The 16,259-nt window shown below is 49.5% G+C and overlaps 1 long non-coding RNA gene across 1 annotated transcript; it reads right to left on the bottom strand.

Annotated features, from left to right (window-relative positions):
* Positions 1–2,287: 2,287 nt before the first annotated feature.
* Positions 2,288–15,961, bottom strand: LOC133964375 (uncharacterized). Its single transcript, XR_009923768.1, has 4 exons — positions 15,760–15,961; positions 11,848–12,123; positions 6,799–7,069; positions 2,288–3,924 (listed from the first exon to the last, which is right to left on the bottom strand). It is a non-coding gene; the product is annotated as an uncharacterized LOC133964375 (long non-coding RNA).
* Between the last annotated feature and the right edge of the window lie 298 nt (positions 15,962–16,259).

Below are 16,259 nucleotides of genomic sequence, written 5' to 3'. Positions count from 1 at the left end.
ACTAAATGTTTATATTTATGTCTGTATATGACAAGGTAAATACAGTTAATTCCTGTTAATTCCCTTTAATTCCCGATAATTCCCATGGAAAGTTTCTAACTTTGAATATTCCCGGAATTTTACAACCCTAATCTAAACACTTTCCATACACACACACACCTGCCTTTTCACTGTTGTTTTAAATTACGCTCTAATTTGTTGGTAAATTTCAATATCAGAGTTGCACTAATTTGATTTAAGTTCAACAAATATCAAAATATGAACTGTGCTAAATGTGGTTGAAAATGGGGGAAAGTGTTTTGATTTCAATTAATGTGAAGTAGAAAATAACCACATGCTCACAGTCAGGTGAAGGAAGAGCTGAGAACCTGTACCTCAGTAAATTATTATACATAATATTATATCACATATTAATACCTCAATGGGGAAAGAGCCGATCACAGACGACTACACGACGAAGGTCAGACTCAACCGTAGCTTTTTAAAAATCCAAAATATCCGTTAGCACCTGAATGCAACACACTGAGTTCAGTGTTTCAGCTTCTTCATCACGTGATCATGATTCTGAAGATGTTTCCTGATCCGAGGACCAATCACGAGTCAAACTGAAGCTTCCTCCACACCAGTGGCTGAAATGCTTTCAATGCATCTCACCAGTATCTGGAAAGCGTCAATAATCTTTACCGGACACGCAGACACACACAAACACACACACACATGCAGACACACACAAACACACTCACACACACTTCTTTGATAATCATCTCTTTATTTAAACCCAAAGTTTCACAGAAGAACGTAACCGTCACAGTGTCTGTGGCCATCTTGTGTCTGTGCTGATGGGCCTCGACACTGGGAGGCCGCTGAGAGCTGGACTGGTCTGGACAGGTTCCCACTCTCTCTTGGCACCGGTGGAGGTAGATTGAAACACACACACACACACACACACACACACACACACATCCTCTGTCCTGGCGACCCGTTGCAAACACGTTCCCCTCCAGCACCGTACAGAAAGGCCTCCTGGGGGGGGGGGGGGAACTCGTGAAAGGAGCAGCACCCGTGTTCCAAGACCTTGGACATGCACCAATACCCGCCATTTCCCACTTTGGACCCCCCCCCCACCACCCCCGCCCGCCATCGGCCCCTGTGTAGTTGTCACTCAAACCGCCGACACAGCAACTGTTCCATTTTTTTTCAATGACCCAACCGGCGTTGATGCCATTTCGACGCCATCTTGGGATCTGATTCCTTCAGTCTCAGGATCTGATGAAGCCAGCGGCCATTTTGTGTTTGGTGTCAGAAGGAAGCGACGCTCAGTGTAAGAGCCGCTCCTGCTACACAACACGTTGTCTCGTTTGTTTCTGTGAGGACGCACAATGGAGACCTGACAGACCTCAGCTATAACTTAGACCGTGATCCAACATGGCTGCAAGCGACAGCCGGGTGGTTCTCCGTCACTCCAGCTTCTTCTCGTGTGCTGAACACCGGCTCTCAGTTCATTAAGGCCTGTAGCGCTTGGCCAGTGCAACTCGCCTCTTGGCAGCATGACAAGAACTGAATCAGATTATGAGAGCCATGATGCCGCCAAGACACACTGAGGCCGAGGGGAGCTGCCGCCGAGCCCCGGCCCTCTCTCTGGATGTTAACGCCTGGGACTTAATGTAATTGCCGACTGCCCTGGTTAATAAGGGCACTGTAATATTTGCATGGGGCTGCTGTGTATGTGAACTACAGCTGTAAACAGGAGGAGAGCGGCTCGTGGAGGAGGAGGCCGACACCCAGGGGCTGCGTTCAAAACCTCCGTCACTGAATCACACACGACCTCATCAAAGGAATGAAAGGAGCCGTGTGATCCACCCGTACTGTACAGGGACACATTTCATTTGTTTTACGGGGGGGGGATTTCCCTCTTTTACATGACAAAGCTAATGAATTGAGAGGGGCCCATATGTCAGTGTTGGTGCATTTGCCATATGTGGCGTCAGAAAGCAGATCACGGTGGGGACGTGTTGAGCGGGGGGGCACGCTCGACTGTCGCTCTCCTTCGCCGCCTGATGCCAAACACCACAGAAAATAAACCCACTTCCCTGATGGTGTTGTGATAACAGCTGGATCTCAGGCTCATTATGATAATCTTCTCATTTGGCTCTATCATGTTGGAACTGGGTTGCATTTGATTGCTGTGCTCAAGGACACTCCAGCAGCTGAACACACAACCTTTCTTATCACATGGTGCAGAATCATCAGCTCAAACAAAAAACACACAAGGTCCAGTTTTCCTCTGTTTTCAATGTAAACCTTTATTACTATTCCAACACAGTTTTCCATAGAAAGGCACATGAGGTGAATTCTTGTCCGCAGCGATTCGACTACGTGACACAAACATGGCTGCTCACTGGAAACAACATGGCTGCTCACTGGAAACAACATGGCTGCTCACTGGAAACAACAGAGCACGGCTGAACACAAACAGTCGGATCTGCAGGTTTAGTGCAACCGATTTAATTATTGTAGACGACAATTCATGATGTTCACGCCACTCGACTGGTATCAGACAAGTGACTCTTTTATTTTTTCTAGAGATTACAAACATAATTTCAAGCTTATCCAGGCAGATAAGTAATTGTCTCGAGCACTGGGATGATTATCAGAAGAATACATTTTCTAAATTAGACTAAGATAGTCTCCCTTGAATCAAGAGCACTGCATAGACATAGATTGTTTAAAGTAATATTTAAGAGATTTGCATAGATTATCAATCGTAATAAAAAATTTGCCACTTCCTGAAAATTAATATAGAATGAATTAGGCTGCGATAGCACTTGCTTTATTGCATTGGGGTGTGTGTGTGTGTGTGTGTGTGTGTATGTGTGTGTGTGTGTGTTAATGTTAAGGACAGGAAATTAAGGCAGTGTGTGAAGCCGATGTATTTGTCGTGTCTCACCCAAAGGCCATCACAGAGACGCAGGGAGGAGCCGAGCGGCTGCGACTCAAAGCATGCTGGGAGGTTTTAATAGTGCGGCGGGTTCTGTACACACCGAGCTCGGCTCAGCTGCTCCCTGCTGATCAAACACACTCCTGCCATCAGGAATATTAAATGTGTGAGTCCACGTTCACTCAGACTGTGGCTTAAAGCTGCCGAGTCTGTTAAGGCTGCAAATATGAGATTCAATACATGCAGTGATGAAAGTGAGCTGCGTTCTGTCATCTGTCACACACTGACGCTCAGGCTCTCACTGTCTCCTCAGTTATTAACTCCTCAGAATCCATCTCTGCTGCTGACGCCTGAAGGGACGTCTACACACTACAGCCCCAGAAACAAGACAACTACACAGGGAGGATGAGAGAGGAGTTCAGGATGAATGAGAACAAAAAGGATAAAACAGTTGCATAGAGTTTAAAGACGACAGCTCACGCCTTCACCATCGTGTCGGCCGACACACGGAGCTGTCCAATCGCAGTGCAGTATTATTCACGGCTGCCGTGGGTCTCACATTCACGTGTCTCTGAGTCCTAGCAACTAACACAAATCACACTGTGACCTGCAGTAAGTGGAGCTTTACATAGTTTCACGTGTAAGTAAGTGGATGAAAGAAAATCACAAAATTCAGGGCCACACCCTCCAAAGCAGAAGAGTCACAGCTGTGGACCAGGACGTCCCTCGCTCTGTCTGCACCTCGCTCCCTCACTCTCAGTCCAGCTCGACTCTCGGGTCAAATCACGAATCACACACGTCAACGTGTCGCTGCCGAAGTGTTCCAGAGCCACGGAGAGGAGTGTGCGTCGAGTCGTGCACGGACACGTGTTCACTCCGGGCTGAAGACGGCGGCTGGAGGAGGGATCCCGCTGCCCCCCCCCCCCCCCCCCCCCCGCTGCCCCTCCGCTGTCTGGCCGCGGTCGTCCTGCACCGACAGCACTCACCTGCAGACAGAAAGATGACATTAAGAATGCGGCTGCCATTCCTCAGAGGGAGTCAAAACACACAGTGAGGCCAATCATGCGAATGTCAAAACAATTATCTGAGACAGTTGGCTGTGAATGCCAATTTGAGGGGGACTCGTCCTCGCTGGAGAAAGTCTCCCATTGTGTGTCCTAAATCTGTCCGAGGGACGCCCAGCGCCACGTAGCTGCGAGGGGATTGAGGCTGGAGGTGAAAGGCCTGAGCCGGAGCCTGGTACGAGCTGCTCACACAAAGATGAAGCATGTGACGCCCCCTAAGCTCGGCTGAGTCGGACTCCACGAGACCATCAAACCCTCTTTTTTGCTGCATTTTCAAGCGGCTCAGACAAGCAACTTAAAATATTACAGCGGGTCAGCGAGTGCAGAGTGACCCGATGATGCAGCCGTCCGGCTTAACGGCAGAAACCAACAACCACCGAGCTCCTGGCGAGGACCACGTTGGCACCCGGCGAGGGGGGGGGGGGGTTCACAGCGCAGGTTGGTGGCATTAAAGTCAGTTTTGGGTTTTGGTGTTGCTTTGAGTTATTGGCGTCGTGGTTTTGTTTTGTCGAGAGGAAACAGTGAATAAGCTTGTTAATGGTAAATTTACAGCCCCAGCATGTGGCCCAATAAAACCAGGGGATGGAGAGGATGATGAGAATGATTGCAATTTTGTTATTGTGTGTGTATGTGAGTGTGTGTGAGTGTGTGTGTTCATGGCGGGGATGAGGAGGGGGGGCAGTGAGTAGTGGGAGAGAAAAGAGGAAGGTGCCAGTAATTAAGAGTCTAAAGGGTCTGGGGGGGGGGGGGGGGGGGCGCACACTGCTCAAAGCAAACTTTAGATTCCTCACTTTTTATTTATGCACGCCGACTCGAACCCCCGATCCTTCTTCACTCTCTCCCTCGCCCTTTACCCGTCTCCCCCCCGCTGAATGAATGGCTATAACAGAGCCACCGTGTCCCGTCTAGCAACCCCCCCCCCCCCACCCCGATCCTCCAGCCCGGCCCTGAATAGGAGCTGGATTGAGCAAACAGTCGGCTGTCAGCTCAATAGGAGGTCTGGCCGTGAACTTGAAGTCCTTCCCAGGCCCCCAGCCTCCCATCAGAGTGGGAGGAGTGGTGCTGGTTGGGGAGACAAGAGGGAGGAAGGGATTGTGGTGATGGGGGGTTGAAGCCAGACTTTTGGGGGGCCCCTACGTGCCAGTGTTGGGGGGGTGTGGGGGGGACCCCTGCCACAGAGGTTCCCAAGGCTGGTGCTCTTGCCGGTGCAATGGGGGCAGGGTCCCCCAGCTGCCTGCCCCCCCTCCCTCTGTGCTGGCGGTGGGGTGTGTGCAGACGGGACAGTGTCTGCTCCCCTGCCAAAGCTCCTCCAGACCCTCGCACACAAGACACACACAAACCAACACACAGATCCAGACACAAGCTGCCGGCCGTGCCCACCCCCTCACCTCCGCTTGCTCCCAGCCCTCCCAGGCTTCTCATCATCTCATTAGCCAACGCCAGCCACTCCACTGTCTACTGTGTGCATTGTTTTGGGCTCTGCATAATTTACACAGCAAATTGAGAAGGACCCCGACCCCCTTTGCTCAATCTACCACCTGTTTATGGCGGCGGGGCTGTGATTAGTGCGCCTCGGGTTTGACACAGTTACTGCAGAACTTCTCTGGAAAGCCAAGCCTCCACTTTTAAAGGCTGCATCTTCAGAATATTTAATACAGAGCAGTCGGCCTGACCTAATTAGAATTAGCATTTCTTTAGGTTTAGTCTGTGTAAGTAGAGGAATCAGTGCCAAAGAGAAACTGAAGACTTTTTCTTTTGATTCTGACTTTCTCTGACGGGACAGTTTTCTCTCACCTTGACCCAATGAGCCGTCTCTGTGCTAGCACCCTACTGTAGGGTTAGCATTAGCATTGTCTCCTTGACCTCTGCACCACAGACACACACAATGGGAGGTTTCTGTTGTGGGGACAATGGCGTGCATTGTTTACCGCCTTGCTTCCTTAATTAAGCCCAGTTGATGCTTATTGGAGTTTTGGATTAAGGGGTTTTGAAAGTCGGGAGCTCCTCGGTTGGAGTAATGCTGCGAGTTCGCTGAGGGAGAACAATACTCGACTTGTCTGAGCAGCGAGAGGCTTTCCAGGACCGAGCCCTGTCGAGGTCCCACTCGCCCACTTGTCCACCACCTCCTGTCCGTCTGTCTGTCTCACGCTGCACTGTTCCTCTCTGAGAGTGTGAAGAGTGGTTCAGGGAAACCATCAGCTTCCACTCCACAGATGTTTCTTCTGACCTCATTTAACGAGTTGAGTCGAAACGTTTAGATTTTTAGAATTTATATTGACGCTGTAACTCAGTTGCAAAAATTATCTAAAGCACTGTCACTGTTATTTGATGCATGACTAAATATAGTGCACAAATCCCAGAGCGCTCAGGTACACAGTCACAAATATTGGCTCTGTATTGTGCACAGTTTTCGTCAGTTATCTCCAAAATGGCAGCCGCCGCCATGTCAGGGCACGCATGTGAGGATGCCACAAAGAAATCCCAAACGGGAAAGGAAACATTGCGCGTCGGAGGCCAGATGCCCACTGAAAGCCTCCTGAGAGAGGCGTTGAGAGCAGAGTGATTTAATGTGAACACAAACACTAAACACGCCCCGCCCACATCGGCTCACCCTCCCCTCCGCCATCAGTGCATCTCGGGAATCGTGCAATTAACAAACATATCCGAGATGATTAAAACCGAGGCTGGATACGAGGGGCGAGGACTCGGGCAGGTGGAGGAGGAGAGGATGGAGCGTCGGGGGTGGCGCCGGTGGAAAGACGCATGATGGCGGGCGCAGCGGGTTTGGCGTGTTACCTGCACTGGCCGGTCTTCCCACTTCCATTTCATGCCAGCGTTGCTCTAAGATGGTGGCGCGGGCTGCGTCTTGCTGTACAGGAAAAAAGGGCAGTCTGCTGAGGATGGAGCAGAGGAGGAAGAAGGGGGGAGGTGGAGGGAGGAGGCGATTGCAGAGGAGGGCGAGGAGAGAGGGAGGGCAGAATCAACAGCAACCCCTCCTCCTCCTTCTTCTTCTCTGTTTTTCAGTCTCCTTTTGCCAGCTCTCCTCCAGGGGTCCGCTGGTCGTCGCCTGCACAGAAGACGAGGAGGAGAAAAATCAGAGGGTCGTCCAAACATTTAAGAACGTGGTTTATCCATCAACACACACATGTATAGTTCAGGGAAACATACGAATGCAAGCCACGCACACACGTGAATGAACGTATAAACACACACACACACACACACACACACACACCTTTTCATGTCTGTTCTCATGGTACAGTCTGCCCCTGAGCATGCAAATGACTTTCATTATGCAAATGTATGCAAATCAGATCCAACCATCTGAGAATCAAGGGTGGGAAAGAAAAAAAAAACTCGACACAGAGATTGAATGAAAGAATGAAAGAGAAAAGAGGACAAGAGAAAAATCCTTTTGAGTGGCAGGAGGCGGTAAGTTAGGTAAACGCTCTGTGCTAAACAACGCTAGCCCACTTGAGCAAACACGATTACCTTCTTTTAATGCGTCTACGACTTCATTCTATTTTAATTTAATTTCCTTCCTTCTTGTCGTTTTACAGGACACTGTTGTTGTTTTTTTCATTTGCTTGACGTCGCTGTCTTTTGAAGCGAAGGCAACGTAAACACGACGTTACATGAAATCAGGGTCACTGATGATGATCTACATTCCTGTCACCACCTGCTCTGCATCTGACAGCTGCTGTTAAGCGTTAGAGGAAATAACGCAGAATTTCCAGCATCGGTAGAAATGTAAACAGCTGCTCGGCGATATTGACACTCACCAGTTAAGCTAACATGGATTTGACGTAGCACCTCTGAATCCGTGTTGGTGTGTGTTTCGTTTAACAGCCGACAGAAAGCGTGTGCTCCACATTTAAATCTGTGAGACCTTCTCCTGATAGGACCGGAGGCTCTGTGCGTTAGTGCAACATGATGAGCAGGACTAGCTTTAGGAGGCCGGATGCTATTAGAGCTAACACAGACCTACCACTACAGATATCAGCTCAGAGGGTTATTTGTAATTGCGTCTGTGTTTGGAGAAAACCTTCCCTCATCGCCTCACACCTGTGAGTCTGAGACCAAAGCAGCACATTGTCCCGAGCTGATGAAGTTCAGTGTTCAGCAGGTGGAGTCTGTGTCTCGTAGGTTCAGCCACGTAGTTCCTGAACCCTTCTATTCAAAGACATCAACAAAGAAAGCTGACTAATCGCGGCACCGGGCACACTGTCTCATTTGGCTAATACTCCAAGTCCAGCAGAAAGGATCTTCCATTAGCCGGCAGAGGAGGGAGGCAGCTTTTGTCTGTGGGTGTCAGCAGGGGAAGGGTCTGCGTCTGAAATTGGGATAAGGTGGTAAAACAGGGGTGACTTGGAGTGTGAGAGAGTTGTGGTGGGTAAGCAGGGAGGGGACGGACTACAGGGGTGGGTGGGGTACTGCTGAATGGTGGCAAACCTCTCCTAATTGGCACTTGACATTTTTTTGCCATTGGCACTGGAGTGGGCCAGCTTTCAAGCCCTCTCCGGGTCCTTGTTGGAAGAGTGCCTTATGCAAATATGGCGAATGGGCTCTATTGTGAAGCCTCTGATATTAACAGCTCACACAACAATGAAATTGTGTGCTCACTCTGGACTCGTAGGTGTGTGAGAGCGAGCGAGACAATGGCAGCGGGAGCAGCTTCAGTCTGAACAGACTCTCCATCGGATGCTTTGCCAAGTCATTTCACTAGAATGGCTTTTTTCTGAGGACAGAGGCTCTCAGTAAAAGCTGTATTAACAACCGAAACAAACCAATGCATGCACTGTTTAGCTCTGGCTTGTTTGTGCGGCTGCTGAATGGCTCGATTTATTGTGGTTGAAAGTTCTAAAGGTGTGGATAGAACAGGCTTCACTTATTCTCTTTGAAAGACGGTTCCATTCTTGAAACATCACTGTCTCCGTTCTACGTGTGAAAATGAATTCATGCTTCAGCGCTGCACCACGCTCCCGCTGATATTCCTCGCTTCCTGTGTGCGCCCACTATGTTTACCCTCGGCTCACTCCCTCGGGGGGGCACGAGATCTAAAGATATCTGCACGGTCCCTTCGGATAGAACTTGGCAAGTCGGTGGAGAAATGTGGCAAAAGCTGAGTTACATTGTCAAAAGTAGTTCTCTGAGGTCTGAAGCTGAAAACACAAAGCCCATTTCATCTTTATCTCCAGACGACTCCAAACCAAGAGGGAGGCCACCGGAGCAGCCGGGCCGAGGAGAGGAGGCGCCTCCGTGTGGTCCGGGCAAGCTCACAGTTCAACTGTTACTGCTGAGTTCCCAAAGTTAATCTCCTTTCTCTGGGGAGGCCCGTTGACTTTTGAAACGGCCTTAGATACATTCATTTCTCTGCGAGTGTATTGGGTGAAGGGGATGCAAGTGTTGTGGAGAATAACAGGGTCTGGCCTTCTGCTCATGCCCGACAGCGAAGCCATTTTCTAAGCTCTGTTGGTGTGTTCCTTCAAGAGAAAGAGAGGCAGAGGAAAAGGGGCAAGAGTCACTGGGTCTTATTCAGAAAGCTGGCTGGCTGCTCGGACCTGGCAGGGCTGTAAGGGAGGAGGGGGGGGGCGCATTGTCCCGTCGTGACAAGTGGACGAGCTCTATTGACTGTAAAGTCTACTGGTGAGAGGGGGGGGGGGGGACAAGAAGGACCCGTCCACAATGGCTGTTTTTCTATTTGACACTTGAGTCTAAATCTGCTTGCCTGGTGCATGAAAGCTAAGACAAACCAACCAACCTCCTCCTCCTCCTCCTTCCTCTCTCTCCCTTCTTTCCTTCACCCTTTCTCTCTGCGCCCTCTTTCTATTTCAGACTCTGCCATGGGACTCAGAAAAAAAAGAGAGCGCAAAGGCCCCACGGTGGTTTGTAGGAACTCTCCCATCTCGGTGCCATTTGCAGGCGGGCGGAGGCTGAGACGGTCTCTGCTCTGGGGTCCCCAGTGAGGACTGACAGTGATAACTGTGCCACACACAGAGCCAGCACAGAGCATTTGCACCATGACATGCGTCTCCCAGGGCACTGCTTAGGGTATAAACACAATCTGTCCCAGACTTCAGCTCCTGTTCACCCCCGACACTCACACTGACACAGAAAAGGAAGCAGGAGGAGACTCCGTTTATCTTTACATGGTCCCTACTTTGTAAAATGCTGAATTTACCTGCACAGACACATGCGCTTGGATATAAGTCAGGCACAGTTGTCAATCTGTCATTTCCTATCGCAGATCAAGGCCGTGCCGTGTTCATGAGTCAACGCTGTAATACAAACACATTGGTGGTGGTGGTAGCACCACAACACAGAGGGAACCAGGGACTGCGCTGTCGTCCAAGCAGGAAGCTGTCACTTCCTGTCAAGGCCCTCGTTCCTCTCTCTTATTAGCGGAGCCCAGAGCTCAAATGTCACACTGAGCACCTGCAATGCAGCGGGGGGTGGGGGGGGGGGGGGGGGGGTGGGGGGGGGGGGGGGGGATAGACATTGTGAGGTGGGTCTGCCACACAAGCTTTTAGGGATTTCACTTCGGCCCCGTGCCTGCGTTTAGAGTTAGCACCACGTCAGGCTGAATACATCCAAATCTGGGGGTGGTGCTTTCGCTGAGCCGTGTTGAAATGGCAAACCGCCATGCCAAATAGGTATGACAATTGGAGTTCACTGCTCGGCTTGTAGCTCCAAAGCCTTCAGACCTCGGGAACAATCCTCTGGGGCCTCTCAGCAGGAGTGACCCTCTAGCTTTGATGGGCAGAAAGGAAATCACACCTTCAATCAGCCATCAGGGGCCTTGAGGTTGAGGATCTGATTGACCAATTACTCCTCACCATGAGACCAGGCAAAGAACCTAAAGGCTGAAATTGTTCTCCTTCTCTCACTCATGGATCTCGTCACTGGGGGGCACCTTCTGCCTGATTGCCCCTGGACCACTCCCCCCACGAAGACTTGCGTGCACACACAGGAGCATTCAGTGAGATCCCATCAGGCCTTTCCACATGGCAGCCCCTCGTGCAATGGAGGCTTTGCCACTGCCCATTCACAACCGAGCCGACTGTCACGTCAAATCAAACAACTGCCCCAGGACCCCGAATCAAACATCTTTTCATGCAAAAGGCAGAATGGAGTAGGTGGGAAGGAGGGAAACGAATCAACAAGGGCTAACTTAACAAAACTGGCCTCAAACAGATTCTTGTCTGTTCACTTTGGAGCCGGCGGGGCACTGGGAGCCCGGATTAACTCGGAGGGAGCATTCTTAACTCACACAATCCCTTCCAAGTCGGAACATATGTATAATTCATGGCACCGTATGCAGCTCCCATGATATAAAAGGCCTGCTGTGTTTTTTTTATATAGAATATTCTCTTGATGCCAAAGATGGAAGCAGCAGAGCTGAGATTCATGGAGACAAGAGAACAGGGCGCTGACCAGCAAACTGATTAGCTAACTTGTTAAATGACTTGTCAAAGTCCACCGGCTTTGGTGAATCAGTGTGGGCCTTTTTCAGCAGGCCCGTCACTCCCGGCCATGTGATACTAAAGCCCCCGCATGCAGCCCCACACACAAGGATCATGGGGCTTATTAGATTAAAAGTGATCCTGTTGCACCAACCGTGCTGCTCTGGATCACTACCCCCGGCTGCAGGAGACACGTTCATGGCTGCTTCAGGATTCTGCATTTCTAAATGCTGACGGATCACAAACACGGACGGAGCCTCACAGCAGACTTACCTAACGGCCTTGTGGGCGGGATTTCAGACACTTTCACACCCATTCACACACACACACACAAACAATAGACCTACAGAACAGTCACACGGACCTGAGTCATGCACCGTACCTCCTGCTGCAATCTGCCGCTGCCGTGTCCTCGTAACTGTCGTCCATTTTCTTCACGTGTTGCTGTTCCTGTGGCAGTTTGTGTATTTTTTTTGAGGGAGGTACATATGGGGTCTTGATGCCTTTTTCAGGAGTGTAATGGGATTCTTGTTACTTTCGGTTATCTAGCTTTATGAAGAATGTACATCACTCATACAGCTAGATAACCAAAGATAACAGCCAACCCCTAAGGCTACCCATCCTCTCGAGCTGCAGGCGCAGCAACATGGGCTCTGACCTATAAGCAGAGGAGAGAGTCGTTAATAAAACATGATGACAAGTCTCCATCTTTGATTTTACATGTCAAGAGATTTTTCGTGTTAAAAGCGAGCAAAGCCTGGACGAAAAAAATCAAATAACCGTTAACATCAGCTCCGAACAGAGACGTGACTCTTGAGGCCCGGGGCCTTTTCCCTCACTCAACTTACAGTGGCCCTTAAATGTCCTGACCCTTAATTTTTTGATGTCACCAAGTGGCCCCTAGCCCCGCCTCAAACCCCCTAGGCCAATAGGAAACCTCTCTTTGTGCAACGAAGGCTGTGATTGGCCTGCAAGTAATGCCTTCATAAAGAAACCTCCCTTCACGTCAAGCAATCAGCGAGAGGCCCCAATAAAAAGTACACAAGTTGATGAACCAGTCCAAACTGGCTATGGCCCCAACCTTCCCTTTCTCCGGCCAGGCGCCCATCCCTATGGCGCACCCCTGTCACCCGCTGACCGGCTCCATAGGAGGGTGAAGGCTTGAAACGCCGCCCCCCCGCCACTGTGACAAACGAACTGTGATGTCATACAAATAAACTGAACAAAGCACGATGACGCCTGAAGCACACAATGTTTTTTGCGAAAATTGTTCAAAAAAAATTGGCAAATATCGAGCTTAACGCAGTAAAAACACCTCTTTACTTGTACGGGTATAGACAATACGCACAATCCCTCTGCGCACACACAGACACACAATCCCTCTCACACACACCATGTAGCCACATGGCACGAGGCCCCATCTAATTAAAGCTATCCTGTGTGCCCAGATCCCTGTTGTGGCAGGCTCCTCCCCCACCAGCACCACTGAAAGCAGAGTGAGATGGAGTGATACTGAGGGAGAGTGAGAGGAGGGAGAGACACGGAACTTGTCCTCCATCACACGGCCCAACCTGAGCTCTCCTTCTCCACTGGACAAGCAACATGGCGTTAGCAGCCACGGCTACATCCCTGTAGTCAAACCCCCCCCCCATCATTGTTCTCGCTCCAACAGCTGGTCTTCTTCTTCTTCTACTGTCTGAATACATCAACACTTTTTTCTTTATGTGTTTGTTGTCGTCCAGGAGGCTGCGACCACAACACACGTCCTCGTCAAGGAGCTTTTTGTTTCAATCCACAAGGACAAAGCAAGAAAAGACAGATGCCCCCGAATGATGCTGCTGCACACACACACATACACACACACACTCTCTCACACACGCACACATACACACCCACACACACAGCTGCAGTCATACATTTAAGAAATATATTTTACTTCATAAAGATCCATCAGAAGGAATGATAGTTTACATTTAAGTTATTTTAAAATACATATATTCTAATATTAATATATAATCCGAACTATACGATAATTGTGATTTTTCAGTGACAGTTTTAAAGAAGGCTAAGTATTATTATTAATATAATAATAATAATAATTAACATTTTAAAAGCTGATTTTTTCTAGTATCTTTAAAAATGTATATATTAAAACAAACTGATTGTTCACTTTCCTTTAAATTCTTCACGTTGGAGGTCAGTCTTTTTTCTTTTTGATTTCCTTTCTGATTCTGTGCTGGTTTGCTATATATTTTTTTTAATAAACGATTTCCAAGCTGGATAGTTACAAAGATAATAACATGCAGCTTACACTTATTTCCCCATTATCATTAATAGTCCTTTCATTATCACGGCCTGTGTGTTTTTATCATTTCACGACTCAGATTAACTGGAAGATTCTGTTCTGCAGTTTTAAGCCTTTTTGCTTTGACTCACCTGATCACAGATTTTTTTTTTAATCCAAAAATAGGCCTTTCAATCCAAGTTCTCTCTCTCCATCTTTCAACAAACCTCAGCCGGCTGCGCCATTGGCCAAGACGTGCATGACGTCAACAAATCCAGCGCTTCTAATTGGGAATATTTCAAGTGAAGGTGCAGAAGTGATGAGAAGAAATTTATCCTTATTCAGATTATTGTCTGATTAACACCACGTGGTACGATCCTGGTTAAACGTTTCCTTTCACGCCACCTGAGAATTCTCAAGAGACAATTACGCGCGAGTTTTACGCACGAAATAAAGGTGTATTACGCACGTGTTAAAAGCGGGTCAGTGTATGTGAGTGTGTGTCCGTGTGGGTGTGTGAGAGATGACCTGAGGTGCAGGCGGTGCAGGCCTAGTGGCGGACAACCATCTGACGTGTGTCACAAATCCTGCGTGTAACAGAACTACTGTGACTGATCGTGCGTGCATTCAGAAAATAGATGGATATTTAATGCCATCAAATTATCGCATGTTGTTGAATTATAAATGTTCAAGTCTTACACATGTTGAACTACTTTACTATTTTACCTTACAGCTGTGATTATAGAAATAACTGTATCACAACTGTTTGACCCTAAAGCGTCACAGTTATTATTTCGTCATAATGCAGGAACGAGAAGCAGGATTATTTTAAACACAGTTCTGACTGACGAGACTTCAGCTGTGGACACACACACACACACACACACACACACACACACACATTACTGCACACAAACATAATGCACTACCTGACGTGTGTGTCTGTCTGTTCGACTTAAATACATAAATATGTTTCTTTAAAATAAGGGTTAGTTTTAATTAAATTCAAAACGTTCGTATTGCACATGAACCAGATTCTGTGCAGATTCGCTCTGTGCTCTGCTCCTCGCGCACTGACCTCCGTGTTCATCACGTGAAACGTTGCATAATGTCAGATTGTATTTAATTCTATTTTATTTGTTAAAGCTCCTGAGCCTCAGTGGTGTCGCGGTGTGTCCGGAGCGCGTACACGTGTGCACTGGATCTCTGGCCTTGTGATCCCTTCATCCGGCCCTGTGGGTGTGAACGCCTCCACTTCGTCTTGTTACGCATCGCAGGCCCGACTGGACGCGTCCATGGGGGGCCATGGAGCGGGAGAAGTGACCCTGCTAAGTGCCTGGAGATGTGTGCGTGAGAAATGAAATCAGGGCTGGAAGCGCCTCTCGGCCTTTGTGGCTCCCGGTGAATGGCGCATATGAAGCCGGAGCACGATGCGTCACTGAGGCTGTGAAACGAGGAGTTGTCCCTCAAAGAGGAGCCGGAGCTCGTTTCATCACGACTTGTTCTTTCACTCATTTCTTTCTTCTTTCACCCAGAGAGTGTTTCCACAACTCACCGGTGACCTCTCGCTGCACATGGACTCTGCTCCCTTCGAGGAACCGGATCAGCGGAGTCCTTCCAGACTCGCTGGTGCAGTTCACAAACAGAGGAATGAAGATAAAACACAAAATGTTCAAGTTCCGAGCGGAACCACATGTTTCATCTGACTCGAGCTCCAGCAGCTTCCGCTCAGAGGAACGTCCCCTTGTGTCAAAGCTCTCTCTGCACCAGGACACAAACTGACACCAGACCAGGTGTAACACTCACAACCGAGAAGCTGCTGCACAAACACGCATCGCCCATCACCGCCTGCTGTCGCCACGTCCAGAACACACACGCGCCCTGCTCCGCCGCTGCGCAGGTTGACGATGCAACGCTGCGCGGCTGCGGACCCGCGGTCCTGCAGCCGCTCGGCCGCCATCCTCCGCCCGCACCCGCCTGGGAACCGAACACATCACATCTCATACTCACGCAGTCTCCGGTGCGCGTGTGTCCGCTCCTCAGCGCCGAGCAGCGCGCGGCTCTGGAGATGGAGAGCGACTGAGCAGCTGGAGGCTGGAGCGCACGCTCTTCATGGCTGCGGCTGCTGGTGACGTGTGCGTGGCTCCATCCATTCAGCTTCCCTCGCACGGGCTCTCCCTCCGTTTTATGATCATCCCCATTATCTCCCGCGGACGTGGGTCACATACACGCCCCCCCAGCCCCCTCCCCGCATGCCCCCGCCGTCGCTCGCACTCGCCATTCCTCGCGTCAGATGCAATATGAACCCAGACCAGCCTCCTCTAAAAACATATATTGCGGGTAGGCCCCTCCCCTTTATGGCACGGTGCAGGTCTGCTGGTGTCTCCACCCTCTGAAGAATGAGCGCGTGCGTGTGAAGAATCGTGCGTGATCCAAGTTCTCTGCTGGAAACTAATCATCTGACTTCATGTCGGATTCCTTCCTCTGACTTCACTCTCGAGTCTGAATCC

The sequence above is a fragment of the Platichthys flesus genome, chromosome 11 (assembly GCF_949316205.1).
Source record: "Platichthys flesus chromosome 11, fPlaFle2.1, whole genome shotgun sequence".
Lineage (NCBI taxonomy): Eukaryota > Metazoa > Chordata > Actinopteri > Pleuronectiformes > Pleuronectidae > Platichthys > Platichthys flesus.
This window is presented reverse-complemented; position numbering and strand designations above follow the sequence as displayed.